The sequence below is a fragment of the Podarcis liolepis genome (assembly GCF_965112155.1).
Source record: "Podarcis liolepis genome assembly, chromosome: 1".
Classification (NCBI taxonomy): Eukaryota; Metazoa; Chordata; class Lepidosauria; order Squamata; family Lacertidae; genus Podarcis; species Podarcis liolepis.
Window position 1 is genome coordinate 114,168,668 of NC_139554.1, and position 13,839 is coordinate 114,182,506.

Consider the following 13,839-nt stretch of genomic DNA (forward strand, 5'->3'; position numbering starts at 1 on the left):
GGGGTGTAGACCTGTGTTTGAATGCAGACAGCCCTCTAAACTAAAGCAGCTACTCACAAGCAACAAACAAAGAACCGAAGAGAGGGGCAAATGGAAGGGCTGGGTGCAGCAGAAATCCCCTGATGCCAACTCTGCCTCCGTATTCACCAAGGACACACCATGACAGGACACAGCAACATCAGCCCTGACTTGGGGCGCTTGTTCACACGCTCATTTCTCAACATCATGCAGCCTAGGACAAGCCAGCAATGCTCTTCATTTTTTTGCACAAGGAAAACAGGTCAGTTTATGCAAAATAATGAATGGCCACAAATTTGACATTGGAAATGGCAGCCTTCACAAACCAATGGGAGGACTCAGTTTCAACCTCACATGACACTCTAAAGTGTCATTTTTCCTCCAAGGAATCAGAAAGCACAAGACTCCAATGTGAATTAGAACTAATCAATTTTTGAAGCTCAGCATTTTATGAAATAGACAAGAGAAACTTCAGTTCATATTAGGTTTTGCTACAATACATCTCTTAGTCTTTAGGGGGCCACAAGACTGTAATTGTCACCAGCTATGTGTGTAAGTGGACCATATGTATAGAATAGACACTACAACTGAGGTCCCCAATGTGGTGCTCTTAGGCACCAGGGTGCCCTCAGACACTGGCCTTGGCACCCCTTCCACTTTTTGGAGTAGGGCTTTTTAAAAATTCTTTTTGGTTGGGAAGGGTGTCTGATTTTGGTGATGTTGCCTACTTCTTGTTTGTCATTGTGAGGGTGTGTGTAGTTGTTCTGCCCAATTTGTGTGTGGGGTGTGTGTGTATCCGAGCATCTGGGTGTTTTGTAGTGCCCACAACAGTTTCTTAGATTTCCAAATATGCCTCCAGTCCGCAGGACCCTATGCTACAACACACAACCTGTGTTGTGACTACAACCTGAAGATGTAGTCAATAATGACTAGCTTTGTTTCTTTGGGGAGGGGGCAGAAGGAGGAAGATAGGTTTCCGTCTTTATTCTTTCTGAAATGTGAAATAAAATAAATGAAGGAATCCCGTAACAGTGCAACCATGAAGAAGTCTCCCGATTGTGCTCGCTGACATACTTCAGGCAGTAGGGGCAAAGAATTCCGTGGTTGTTAGCTGGCAAGCAACGCACTGCTCTAAACTTAAATTGCTTTGATCAGAACAGCCTGGGATCAGAAACTGGCAGTTGCATTTGGAACCCAAAATTTGCTCCCAGCATTCTAAACAATGACACTGTTGCCGCAGAAAATGGATTAGTCTGTCTATATGACAGATTATAGCTACTGAGATACCATTACTAAAACAGCTGATTCTGTTTCCAGTAGCAGCATAGAAAGGCACACATGTTTAAAAAGAATCAATAAGGGAAAACAACAGCAGTAGTTAGCAGCAGGTAATAATGGTTCCAATTGTAAGAGGTCAGGAAAAAGGGGCAACAGAGCCATTATGCAAGACGAAGACATTAGCGGTCGTCATTCGAAGAAAGCTAACCAGAAAAAGCAAATGTAAGGAAAACTAATGTGGATCTCTTTTATAGCAGCAAGACAGAAACAGCCAGATTATTTATGTATCATTGTGTGTGTAACCAAATTTATTAGGCATAACATTCCCAAGGCACTCTGAACTGCAAAGCCGGAAAAACTTGGCTAGCTTCAAAATTAACAGGTTCTCGGTGTTTTGAGCAATTTTGTTTCCTTTGAAGAGATGTTTATAATACTAAATATATTGGAAATCATGGTTTTCTTTATCAAATTCCAGCCAAACACAATGGGGCCTTGCAGATGTAGTGTCAAATCTTGGCTTAGTTTTAGAAAACAAACAGGCATAAGCAGTGCTCTGTTTTTCTAGAAAAAGAGGTCCTGGAACTCACCATGAACTCACCCGGTTCTCTTATAATGGCAATGGCGCCCACCTGGGAGGTGCCAGAACTGAGTTCCAGCAAGTTCCGGCTGGAAAATAACCCTGGGCATAAGCATGCTAAACCATGTGGTAGTAGCGGTACCTTGGTTCTTGAACTTAATCTGTTCCGGGAGTCCGTTCGGATTCCAGAAAACATTCGCAAACCGGAACACTTACTTCTGGGTTTGCGGCATTCAGGAACCGATTTGTTCAGGAGCCAAGCTGTTCGAGTACCAATGTACCACTGTATATGAATGGGGAACCTGTAGCCCTCCTGATGTTGTTGGGACTCCCAGCTCCTATCAGTTAGTGGTCGGAGATTATGAGCGCTGTAGTCTGACTATATTTGGAAGGTCACAGGTTCATCATTACTGGTGCAGTGCTATGAGAGAGGAGGAGGAAATGGGCAGACCTCCTAATCCTTGCAAAAAGGGACGCAGGTGGTGCTGTGGGTTAAACCACAGAGCCTAGGACTTGCTGATCAGAAGGTTGGCGGTTCGAATCCCCGCGACGGGGTGAGCTCCCGTTGCTCGCTCCCAGCTCCTGTCAACCAAGCTGTTTGAAAGCACGTCAAAGTGCAAGTAGATCAATAGGTACCGCTCCGGCGGGAAGGTTAACGGCGTTTCCGTGTGCTGCTCTGGTTCACCAGAAGCGGCTTAGTCATGCTGGCCACATGACCCGGAAGCTGTACACCGGCTCCCTCGGCCAATAAAGCGAGATGAGCGCCGCAACCCCAGAGTCGGCCACGACTGGACCTAATGGTCAGGGGGTCTCTTTACCTTTACTAATTGTTTCAGAATTAAGCCACTGCTTAGCATTACATCTGAAAAGCCCCAATGAGAGCAATCCAAGACCATTCCAATCAGTGGGAGCTCTGACAATGACTTCAATAGGACATGGATTCCATTCCAATTACCAGTAGCTGCTTTCCTCTAAATTATTATGGACAAGGCCAAATGAACACCGAAATTACTCATGAACATCTGCTCCTGCAGATAAAAGAGGCCCATAGCATCAGCCTATAAATTTATGTGATTCCCTCAAGACAAGTGTCTCTCCATGGACTTTATTTTTATAAATCTACGGCTGAGTCAGAAATTAGTCATCAGAGATTATGGCTTCAACTGTCAATAAAAATAGCATGAACTACTCAAAAGGGTTTCAGAAACAACTTTGCACTGGGCTTCTCAATGCCATTTTCAGCTCTGTCTTTACCTTGTTAACCGTTTCCTGCCATATGAACATTGGTTCAAAACCCATTAACACACAGCTCCATTATTATCTACATGTCTATACATAGCTGTAAGACGAGAGATGGCCTGTGCAGAAAAGTCTGATATAATCCTACCATAAGTACAATCCTACTTTAAAACTGCTGGGACATATATGGTCTTCCAACATCATGATATATCACCAGCTAAACATCGTGATATACCAATATATCACAATGTTTGAAACAAGGGTGGAACTATGTAGAAGAAAACAGCAGGGCTGGGCATTATCTGTTTTTTCAACCAGATACATCACCAGCTGAACACTGCAATATACTGATATTTCACAATGTCTCAAATAAGGATGGAGCTACGTAAAGGCATTGGTTGGCTTCACGGTTTCCCCCATGTTGTGATTTTTGCATAGCACACACACACAAACATCATGATTCACAATATATTGCCAGGTCAAAAATTATGAAACCAATATCATGATGGGGACTTGAAACCGGTTTTGGATTATATATATATATTGCTCAGCCCTAACACACATCATCATTCACGATATATTGCCATGAAGCTGATATCAAAATACGGATTTCAAACTTGTTTTGGACGCTATATCAATATATCACCCAGCCCTAAAAGCCACAGAAGTTGAGTACAAGCGTTTGAATAAAACTTTGAAATATACAGCATAAGAAGAGCGCTGCTGGATCAGGCCCATGGCCCATCTAGTCCAGCATCCTGTTCTCACAGTGGCCAAAGAGATGTTCTTGGGAAGCCCAGAAGAAGGACCCAAGCACAAGACCCCTCTACCCTCCAGCTAACTCCAGTAACTCGTGAATACATTTTTTAACAACCAACTGTTAAAAGCTGTGGATTCAACATGCATTATTTCATCAATTCCTAGGGCCATTCTATACATTAATTACATTTTTCCTGGGTACAAACTTTTTCCAGGTAGGGAAGCAAGTGTGCACAATAATGTCTGACAGGAAGTGCTAATGTTCTTCCTGACATTTACAGTGGTACCTCGGGTTACATACGCTTCAGGTTATATACGCTTCAGGTTACAGACTCCGCTAACCCAGAAATAGCGCTTCAGGTTAAGAACTTTGCTTCAGGATGAGAACGGAAATCGTGCTCCGGCGGCGCAGCGGCAGTGGAAGGCCCCATTAGCTAAAGTGGTGCTTCAGGTTAAGAACAGTTTCAGGTTAAGTACGGACCTCCAGAATGAATTAAGTACTTAACCTGAGGTACCACTGTATATGCTGCCCTTATAGCAAGCAGCGCAAAGAGTTAAAGACTGCTGCTGCTTCTGTTGTAGTAGTAGCTCAGCTGTTACAAAACCCAATACAAATATAGGATTATCAGGACGGAGAGACACCTGATTTAGGATAGAATTGAGTCATTGCGTTATTTTTGCTTCATAAGGGGGAGTAAAATAACCATTTTGCAAATGCATTGCTAAGTATAGCAGTGAGTGAAGAGCTGACAGGATCTTTTAAGCACATAGTTATGGAGAAGAAATAACTAACTGAACAAAAAAGTAAGTGGCTTCCCAAAACAGCACTGGCCTTTCGGCAGCGCAGCCTGGTAATGAAGTGTTTAAACAAAAAGGGAATTGATGGAATGAACACACTGCAGCTGTAGAAAAGGATCAGGAACTCCCATCAGCTGTCTGCCCTGCTTGTTTGTTCCAAAGACTTGCATCCATCCTATTGCATGAAATTTAATCCCTGTCTCCCACAAAATAAAGTCTGGCTATATTTTTAAGAATGTTAAGAAGATCCTGCTGCCCATCTAGTCCAGCATTCTGTTCTCACAGTGGCCAACCAGATGTCTGTGGGGTACCTGCAAGCATAAACCATCAAGAGTCCTAACTGGGTGCGTCTAACACAGGGGTCGGCAACCTAAGGCCCAGGGCCGTTTAATTGGCCCATGGACCCCCGGCGCCCGCTCAGTTGGCTCCCGTGTGCCGCGCTAAACTGGCGCCAAGCAGAGCGGGGACCGCCTTTTGCAACGCTGGCTGGCTTCCCATTGGCTGCAGGAAGCTCGTGCAGCCAATGGGAAGCTGCGCACGCCTCCTCTGTGCCAGAAGGAGCGCTGGAAATAGCGTTTGCGTGTGCGCACACGCTCCGGCCCACCGCAGTGTCTGCGGGAACTGGCCCAAGCCACAAAAAGTTTGCCGACCCCTGTTCTAACAGCAGTGGGCTGCTTGTGTTTGAACTGCTGTGTATGAGCATTGGCCCACACTGCCCTGACAAGACACACACAACCGGATTAACAGTCAAGTGTTCGAAGGGAAGCGGTGACCTGGATGCAGTCTTACAGTCTACGTTGGCTGTACCAATTATGTGTTAGTACAACCAATCCAGCATGGATGTTCTGTGGCTCCTTGAGCGTTGTGAGATCCTTGTCCCACACATTACCCACAAATAATCCAGGGCTCCATGTGTCAACATCTTCTGCACATTATGTTACAATTCTTGCAGGACTGAGCACTATTTTACTATTTCACAACTTTTCTATAATCCACTTGACACACCTTTCTTAAACATCTGACATTACCCCATGCTTCTTCCCTAAGGAGGAAACAAACAAATACTATAACCAAATTTATTTATTTTTTAATAAATTTTTATTTATAACCAAATTTATCAGAGTAATATCATAGAATCGTTTAATTGTAAGCGTTGGAAGGGGGGACCATGGGGGGTGATACAGTCCAACCCTTTGCAATGCATGTATCTTTTGCCCAATATGAGGTACGAATCCCTGAAATTAAGCGGCTCACGCTCTACCGTTTTAAAAATAAAACCACACAGCAAGTCTGATAATGTTGATATATGTCTGCAGGCTTAACACGCAAACTTATGCTGATGTTCGGCCCCTACTAGAATGGACTACCAAATCATAAAAAGTAATCTGACTATTATTAATAATTAAAAGGCTGCGGGGAAGTCTCGGGAAAGGTCAAGGATAAGGAGAAAGAAATGAATTTCTCCCTCAAGGTTAGGACAAAGTTATCGTTCGGTGACACAGTACAGCAGTGCTGATGAAAGCAACATGGCCGTCAAATATTCTCACAAGATTCCAGTTTCACAATCCTAGTGAAATTCACACCAGCAGAACCCCACCGGACCACCTTGCAGTCCTATTACACTGGTACCTGATGCGTACGAAATTCAGAAATAACTTAAGGGCACTTTCATTCCTGCGAAGTTCTGAATAGATTTCTACTCACGTGGGTTGCTTGCAATATGATGCATAATGTTAGTCACTGCATTCTAAGCCCTGTCTCTTACTCCATCAATATTATGGATCAAAATACATGATCCAACCAAAATTAAGCACTTTTCGGTTCCACTGGTTTCAATAGAAAAAAAATAAGCATGTTAATCCTCTGCCACTGAAATTAAGGTGCTTGACTTTAACTGGACTATGCCGTATAGTTGTACAAATTACTAGGCCTAAATGCCTGAAGTCTCAAAATATTTAATAAAGACAAGGCTGAAGCACTTTTACAAGCTATATAGGTCAATAACCTGGTTTAAACTTACTGACTTTTTCAAGAGAGAGAAGGGGAGATTTACACACAAACACACACAGAAGAAAATGAAGCACTATCTTCCAGTGCTCTTCAATCAAGTGAATGCTGCAGCATGCAAAATGTCAAGGCCTATCTCAGGAAATACACAGCGCTTATCTCATCACTATGTTGACAAGTCCTCAAGTAGTAAAGTTGGCAATTCTATGTAAATTAACTGGTATCAAAAGTTCATCATAATTAACCCCTCACAACAGAAAAGTCCTAACCTTTTTTAAAGCAAGCCTGTAGACGTATAACATTATTCAAGGAGGTTTACATGAACTGTAATGGAGTCAACTGCAAAACCAACTCGGAAAGTTAGGTCAACTTAGGGCTCTTCCACATTTCTGTTTGCTCTGCCGCTCCCCCCCCCCCCCCCCCGCAATCAGGTTTCCAAGGATTGCCGTTTGTTCTAGTTTTAATGGCAGGTTTTTCAGGGGAAAGCAGTGGCGCAAAGCCAAAATGCTCAGACTCATGCCTGGAGAGACAATCCAAAGTGTGGCAAGCCCTTATACTCATGCAAGTGTTATTAAATAATAAGATGCACTGAGATGTAGATGTAACATGCAAACTGACTGCAGGGGTTAACCTCATTAAGATTAGGCAAGTCTCACCCCTCAATATTTTTAAAGGTCCACCTTTTTGTCATGACCTTCAGTGACTAATTCTAAACTGAGCTGCAGAAATGGCGTCTTCTCTCTTTCTACGGTTAGGTTATGCAGGCCTACTTTATACTGGCTTAAGTTGTTTTTAAATTATGCTTCACTGTTTTGTTGTGCATCTTGTAATCTACTTTGTCAAGATTTGTCTCTTAAAATGTGGATTATAAAGCTGTTAAATAATGAGCAAATAAAATAATTATCTGGCCAATTTTGCTATTCATTGCTATTCCCATTAGCTGGAGCATCCTAGAACAGGCACACAAGGATGAGTTGGCAACTGTAAGTCGGCAATAAAGGAAATGAATATCAGGGGAGATACTTGAAATGTTCTGGACAAAAAAAAAGGAGATGAAGGGGGTTATATATAAAATCATCTTATTTCAATACTGGATTTATTAATCTCTAGTATCTAACCTTCCATTGGTTCTCTGTTCACAAGCATTAACATGAATTAGAATCAGCATGGGTATCATGCTTTAGAAGGATAATGGGAAAGGAATCTCTTCAGTGCTGCTGTTAGAAGTTATGTAAAGCGCATTGTGCGATAGGACTAATCTACATAAACTGAACCTGAAGGAGCTCGGCCTATGGGATGAGCTGCAAGGATAGCTTCCGAGCATCAGCATTGCTACTGATTACCGGGAGGAGAAGGGGAAGGGATGTGGTGGCAGAAAGGTCAGGGCTGTGGAGATCAACTGATGGAGTAATGGATTGACTCCCCCAGTGTGCTTGCATCAGCCATAATCTCACCTCCACCTCCACCTCTTTCTTTCTCAGTAAGGCATCAGCAAGGCTGCTTCCAGGAAACTAGAACTGTGGCCCCACCCCACTAAAAGACCCACTTCTGCATAGCGTATAGGAAGTTCCCTGTCTTGATGTAACTAGTCAGTTATTGGGAAGTGAACAGAGAGAGACTCCCACAGAATTAAATGCACATGCTAGAGACAAGCTAGAATTGCACAGTGCTAGGAAAACATTTTGCATTTTCTAGGAGAGATAATGAAACCACGACAAGAACATTAAAATACGAGTACTACAGAAGTGGTTCATTGATAAAAGTGGATGGCACCCATCATTACTGAGCTTTCAAAACAAAGATTGGGGCTTTGAGCACAGACTACATTCCATTTAATCTTCAAGACACACTTCTTCAACTTCCCTTTGCTAATGTAAGCTCTTTAACGGCATGTCAACTGTTTCCCACTCTCTCCCAAACCTCAACCAAAGAAACCCTATTGGATATACACACATGTATTCACAGTGCTTTAACACTATCTGGAGGTGTTAAGAAAATACCATACTGAGCATCAAGGAAATGCTGGCGCCTAAGCAGTATGCATGCAGCAGTTTCCATTACTATAAAATTCTGAGAAGGCAGTAGCTATCCTAATTAAATTGACTTATTCATGAATGCAAATTGATGCACACTCTGGCCTTGCTTTTGTTCTTTTTAAAGGACCCAGGCTACTGTTCCACCCTTAATTAATTGGAATTGCCCTTGAAGATAATGATAAAGAGACATTGTGACAAAATTACTACAAGTCAGATAGGCTGAGATTTGAGGGTGTTGAATTTAGTGATATCGTGCACGCTGTGAAAATACATATAGACTAAGCAGACCTTTCTACAATAAAAAATGCATGCACACATTGCATAAGCAGAGAATAAGCAATAAGGGTCTTTGTTTCCTTTACTCTTGTGGCAGCTAAAGGATAAGATCAATATAAGCCCTGCAAACATACAAATGTCTCTGAGTTTATGTCTTCCGTCCGCTTAAATCTCACCAAATCAATAATCTTACTTTGCCTTACATAGCTAGGCTGATAGAATGTGCTGCTTGGCATTAGTTCGGGCTAAATGTATGATGAAATTAACAAAATATTTTCATGTACCATATTACAGTGATACCTCGGTTTACGAACCTAATCCGTTCTGGAAGTCCGTTCTTAAACCAAAGTGTTCTTAAACCAAGGTGTGCTTTCCCATAGCAGCAGGGGGACTCAATTTACAAATGGAACACACTCAACAGGAAGCGGAACACGTTCTTATCCCAAGGCAAAGTTCACAAACCAAAACACCTACTTCTGGGTTTGCAATGTTCTTAATCCAAGTTGTTCATAAACTAAGCTGTTCTTAAACCAAGGTACCACTGTACTGGTAAAATATCGGTATGCTTTCACTAAAGTATCAGCTACAAGTGCTATAGAGACATGCCTGCATCTAGCATAGGTGTTTGTGCAAAACCTGCTTATGCATGTGGATTCCCTTGCTAGATCGTCAACAATGCACACCCACGCACAAAGAAGATTTGCCTCTACCTTTTGCACATTTGGACATGAGCTATCTGATGCACTTGCCGCTTGCTCTAAACCAAGGTTTTCCAAACTTGGGTCTCCAGCTGTTTTTTTGGACTACAATTCCCATCATCCCTAGCTAGCAGGACCAGTGGTCAGGGATGATGGGTACTGTAGTCCAAAAACAGCTGGAGACCTAAGTTTGGGAAACCCTGCTTGAAACCAAGGGTGGCTAATCTGTGGCCCTCCAGATGTTGCTTGACTCCAGCTGCCAGTAAGCCTGAACGAAGACCATGCTGACTGGGGCTGATGGAAGCTGGAGTTAAACATCTGGAGGTCAAAATTAGCCACCGGGTCTTTACAAATTATGGGGAGAATCGGGCATTTCTCTCTGTGTCACAACACAACCTTAGCCTTGGCTTGCACACATTACCGTGCACACTTATGCCATGATCAGAACCACACTCCTCTGCTGAAGATTTCTTAATGCCATATAACGTTTGATTTCCAAGCAGCGAAAATGTGACATTCATAACAAGTTTGTTCTACCTGTCATGGTTTACTTCAGGTTTCCTGAAGAATCATTCAGACCTAAAGCAAAAAAGAAGAAGAAGCAAGAAATGAAATATTAGCCACTTTAAAGCTGTATTAGTTTGAATTTAGTGTTTAATAAACATTTCATTTGAGTTATTTTTGTTTGGAGGATGACTCATTAGTTACAGGACAAAAGGCAACTGGAAGGCAAGCTGGTGTAAGGCATGGGAGGAAGGGTTTTCAACTAGAGCGTATAGCAACTGGTCTCCCACCATTTGCCTCTTACACAACACCTAGAACACACCAGGCTTCATAAAGTCATTACCGCAAAGGTCTTACATCCAAGTCAATTCCCCAGTCTGCCCAACTCACCAAGCAGGCACAGACTCCCTTACCTTGATGTCCCTGTCTGCTTGATCTGGAAGCAGGCATCAAAAGACTTTCTGGTGGCACCACAGAATTAACTAATTTAGAATATTCACTTTACTTGTATTTCAGTAAACCAAGCTAAAAACCTTGGAACTGCCAAGTTTGCCCAATGTTGCATTTGCAATTTGCACCAGTTCATTGTTACCAATGAACTTAAGCAGGGTGGGTGGCTGAATAATGCCCTGGGAAAATGTTCCACTCTACCTTACCTATCTACTTTTGACCTTGTCTTGCTTTTGGCTCTTTGGATTTTTGCCTTTCTGGTCCAGAAATTAATCCCTAGTCGTGGTCCGTCTCAGAGCACAGATCAGGCTTGACAGCTACGCAAACTGGCACAACCTTTACTACAGGGTCAAATATAGCTGTCACTTCTTGCACAACTACAGCATCAGTGTGCGCCCATTTCGCATGTTGAACAATGACTTGTAGCGCACTGCTATTATGCTGTACCACAAATACAGCAGAATCCAGTAGGTGCCAAGGCACAAGTTTTACTACTAACAAGCCATAAAACGATGGGTAAGGCTGCATCCTGAATCATTACCAGTAACGAAACACTGGAAGTGGAATTTATTAATGGAGCACTTTGTGAGAGAGCTAATAAGATTTTAGAGCTGCACAAAGTTATTTTTGTCAATGATGTAAGCAGAAGTGACTCAGAACAAGACAGTATTTGTGTAAGATGCTAGATCACTTCTCTGCTGTTCTTTCTTTCTTTCTTTCTTTCTTTTTTTACTATACCTCAGGAAGACAGTGACTCACCAATGCACTTGCTTTGCATACAGAATGATGACTAAGTGCCTAAAAAACATGGTCAGAATCCTGGCTCACGAAGCCCGTTTTCCATTACAGTAATAGGAAAAGGCAAGTAAAGTGCTCTGCAGAATTTTTTAAAAAAATTTTGCAGTCTAATAATAACGACCATAATACAATACCAAAAATAACGCCGTGATTTTCTAACACACTCTTAGAAAATAGATCTGAACACGGATCACCAAAATCAAAAGACAATTAAGTAGGTAGTAGTAGCTGGACTGGATGAGTAGAGAAGTAAGTAGAGAAGAAAAAATAATAATCTCTAAAATGGTCGTTTTCTCCATTTCAAAAGAGGATTATAATTATTTGTATCTCCTTCTAGTACTATTCTAAAATGAGTTATCTACATCAAATGTAAAAGAGGTAGAATTCACTAAGTCACATTAAGGGTGAGCACAACAGAATAAATGTCAAGCAGCCATCAAGTAATGATATGAAAGTAAGTCAACCCTGGATGTTTTAACACTTCACTCAGAAAGTGGACAGAAAATACGACACGTCAAAAATCGTTAAACTAGACACGAACTCTGTGTTGTTGCTACCTTCACTGCTATTTACAATCTCAGGGGTCCCTGTAGACTTTCATGAATGTAGAGTTTCATGAATGAGATCCAAAGGAAACAAAGACCGGCACAAGGAATAGCTCTTGAAATAAGAGCACTGTTTTACATTTTAGTTTGTAATATACCAATATGAAACATCCAGGTCCCCCCTAGAGATGCAATGGTACACACTTACCAGGAGTTTTGCATGCTTTGTTTGCGCACTCTGCAAACACAGCTAGGTAAGGCGCTAGAAGAAACCGCAGGAAAATGTCTTAAACCAAGTCAGATCCATCTAGCCTCTTATTATCAGCTCTGACTGGCTTTTCCACCAGGCTCTCTGCCACTTTCTCATCTTCTCACCTTTCTCATCTCATCTTCTGCTTACAAGGTGTGCGCTCTACCATGGGGCTTTGACTCTGCCTCATATAGGGACAAAAAATTCTCCACCATGGGCAATAACTGCCTCAACCACACCATGTAGGGTTGAGCATGTGCAAGTTTTAGGCAAAAGTTGCGACTTCTGCAAAATTAAAGAGGACTTCTTCTTCTCCTCTCCTCATGATTTCTATTTATTTATTTATTTTTTTAAAAAAACCTGGTGGCAGAGCATGAGACTCTTAATCTCAGGGGTTCAAGCCCAAAAGATCCCTACAAACTGCTAGATAATTATGTTTAATAAGTCAACTTTAGAGATCTCTGTAGGACCCTCCATTAATTTCCAAAATAATTGGTAAAGGCTGAACACAAATTAACAGGGACTGAAGAAGCTTATTGACTGGGTATGAGCTTTAGTCATAAGCCCCACAATTAAATGTGCACAGAATTTCAACCTCTTTGTTTCCAAAAGCATGGCCCTATTTCAGACTCTCTGGCTATACAGATCATTGTCCACCATGCTGATTTGCTATATTATATACACAAATATTTTTATTTATTTTTTTGCCACTCACTGGATCTTGTAAGGAAAAATGAATATAAAGTAAGAACTCATGTTTTTCAAAAGCCTGCAGCAGCATCTGCTCAGCATTCAAGGCAAACAGAAAACTTTTTACCTCAGGAAAAATAGCTTCAGGGAGGGCTGATCTTCTTAACCCAGTGAGAATTGGTGATGCGTATAAAAAAAGATGAGTGCAGTTTTATAGATCATACAAAATCAACGACTTATCTTGGGAAATCATCTGGCAACATGACTGGCACCACAGTAAAAGGATGACATCATGAGGAAATATAATTATTATGAGCCTATGAAAAAGAGTATTTGTTCTCTATTTACCATACAACATGCCTAAATATACTAAATGCAAAGATGCTTAAGGTTTCAGAGATGCCATCATTTGTTGCCTTGACAGAATGAATGAGAAGCAGTTGTTATTTACAGTACACATGTGTACTGTATAATTTAACCATAGTGTATGTGAACTTGTCATTAAAGATTACCAGGAAAGACTCCTGTCAGTATAATAGACACTATAAATTACAGAGCCAAGTCCTGACTCAAATAAAGGCAGCGAGGGAGGGAAATTGGAAGGGCTTGTTCAAATCCGAGCATTATTTAGTTGTTAATCCAGTTTCCCCCCTTTTGAATTAGACCAGATTAGTCTACACTTGCATGTATTTGAATTTGTACATAAGAAGCGACTTCAGTCTTTTCCATTAATACTAGTAAGGTAAAAAGGTGAAGGACCCCTGCACAGTTAAGTCCAGTTGAATTCAACTATGGGGTGCAGTGCTCATCTCACTTTTCAGATTGAGGGAGCCGCCATTTGTCCACAGACAGCTTTCTGGGTCATGACTAAACTGCTTCTGACACAACAAGACACCGTGACGGGTCCCAGAGCACA

The 13,839-nt window shown here is 41.8% G+C and overlaps 1 protein-coding gene across 14 annotated transcripts in view; it reads right to left on the reverse strand.

Annotated features, from left to right (window-relative positions):
* Positions 1-13,839, reverse strand: part of OSBPL6 (oxysterol binding protein like 6) — a 99,772-nt gene that overhangs the window by 67,824 nt on the left and 18,109 nt on the right. For 8 of the 14 annotated variants that reach the window (XM_083496030.1, XM_083496022.1, XM_083496031.1 and 5 more), the window contains exon 2: positions 10,224-10,265. The exons of 3 other annotated variants lie outside the window; for them this stretch is intronic. The gene's annotated coding sequence lies outside the window, so the exon portion shown is untranslated. Of the gene's footprint in view, positions 1-6,945; positions 6,966-10,223; positions 10,266-12,191; positions 12,211-13,050; positions 13,111-13,839 lie in introns of those variants that run through there. 3 more of the 14 variants (XM_083496025.1, XM_083496026.1, XM_083496029.1) reach the window with 3 other exon arrangements.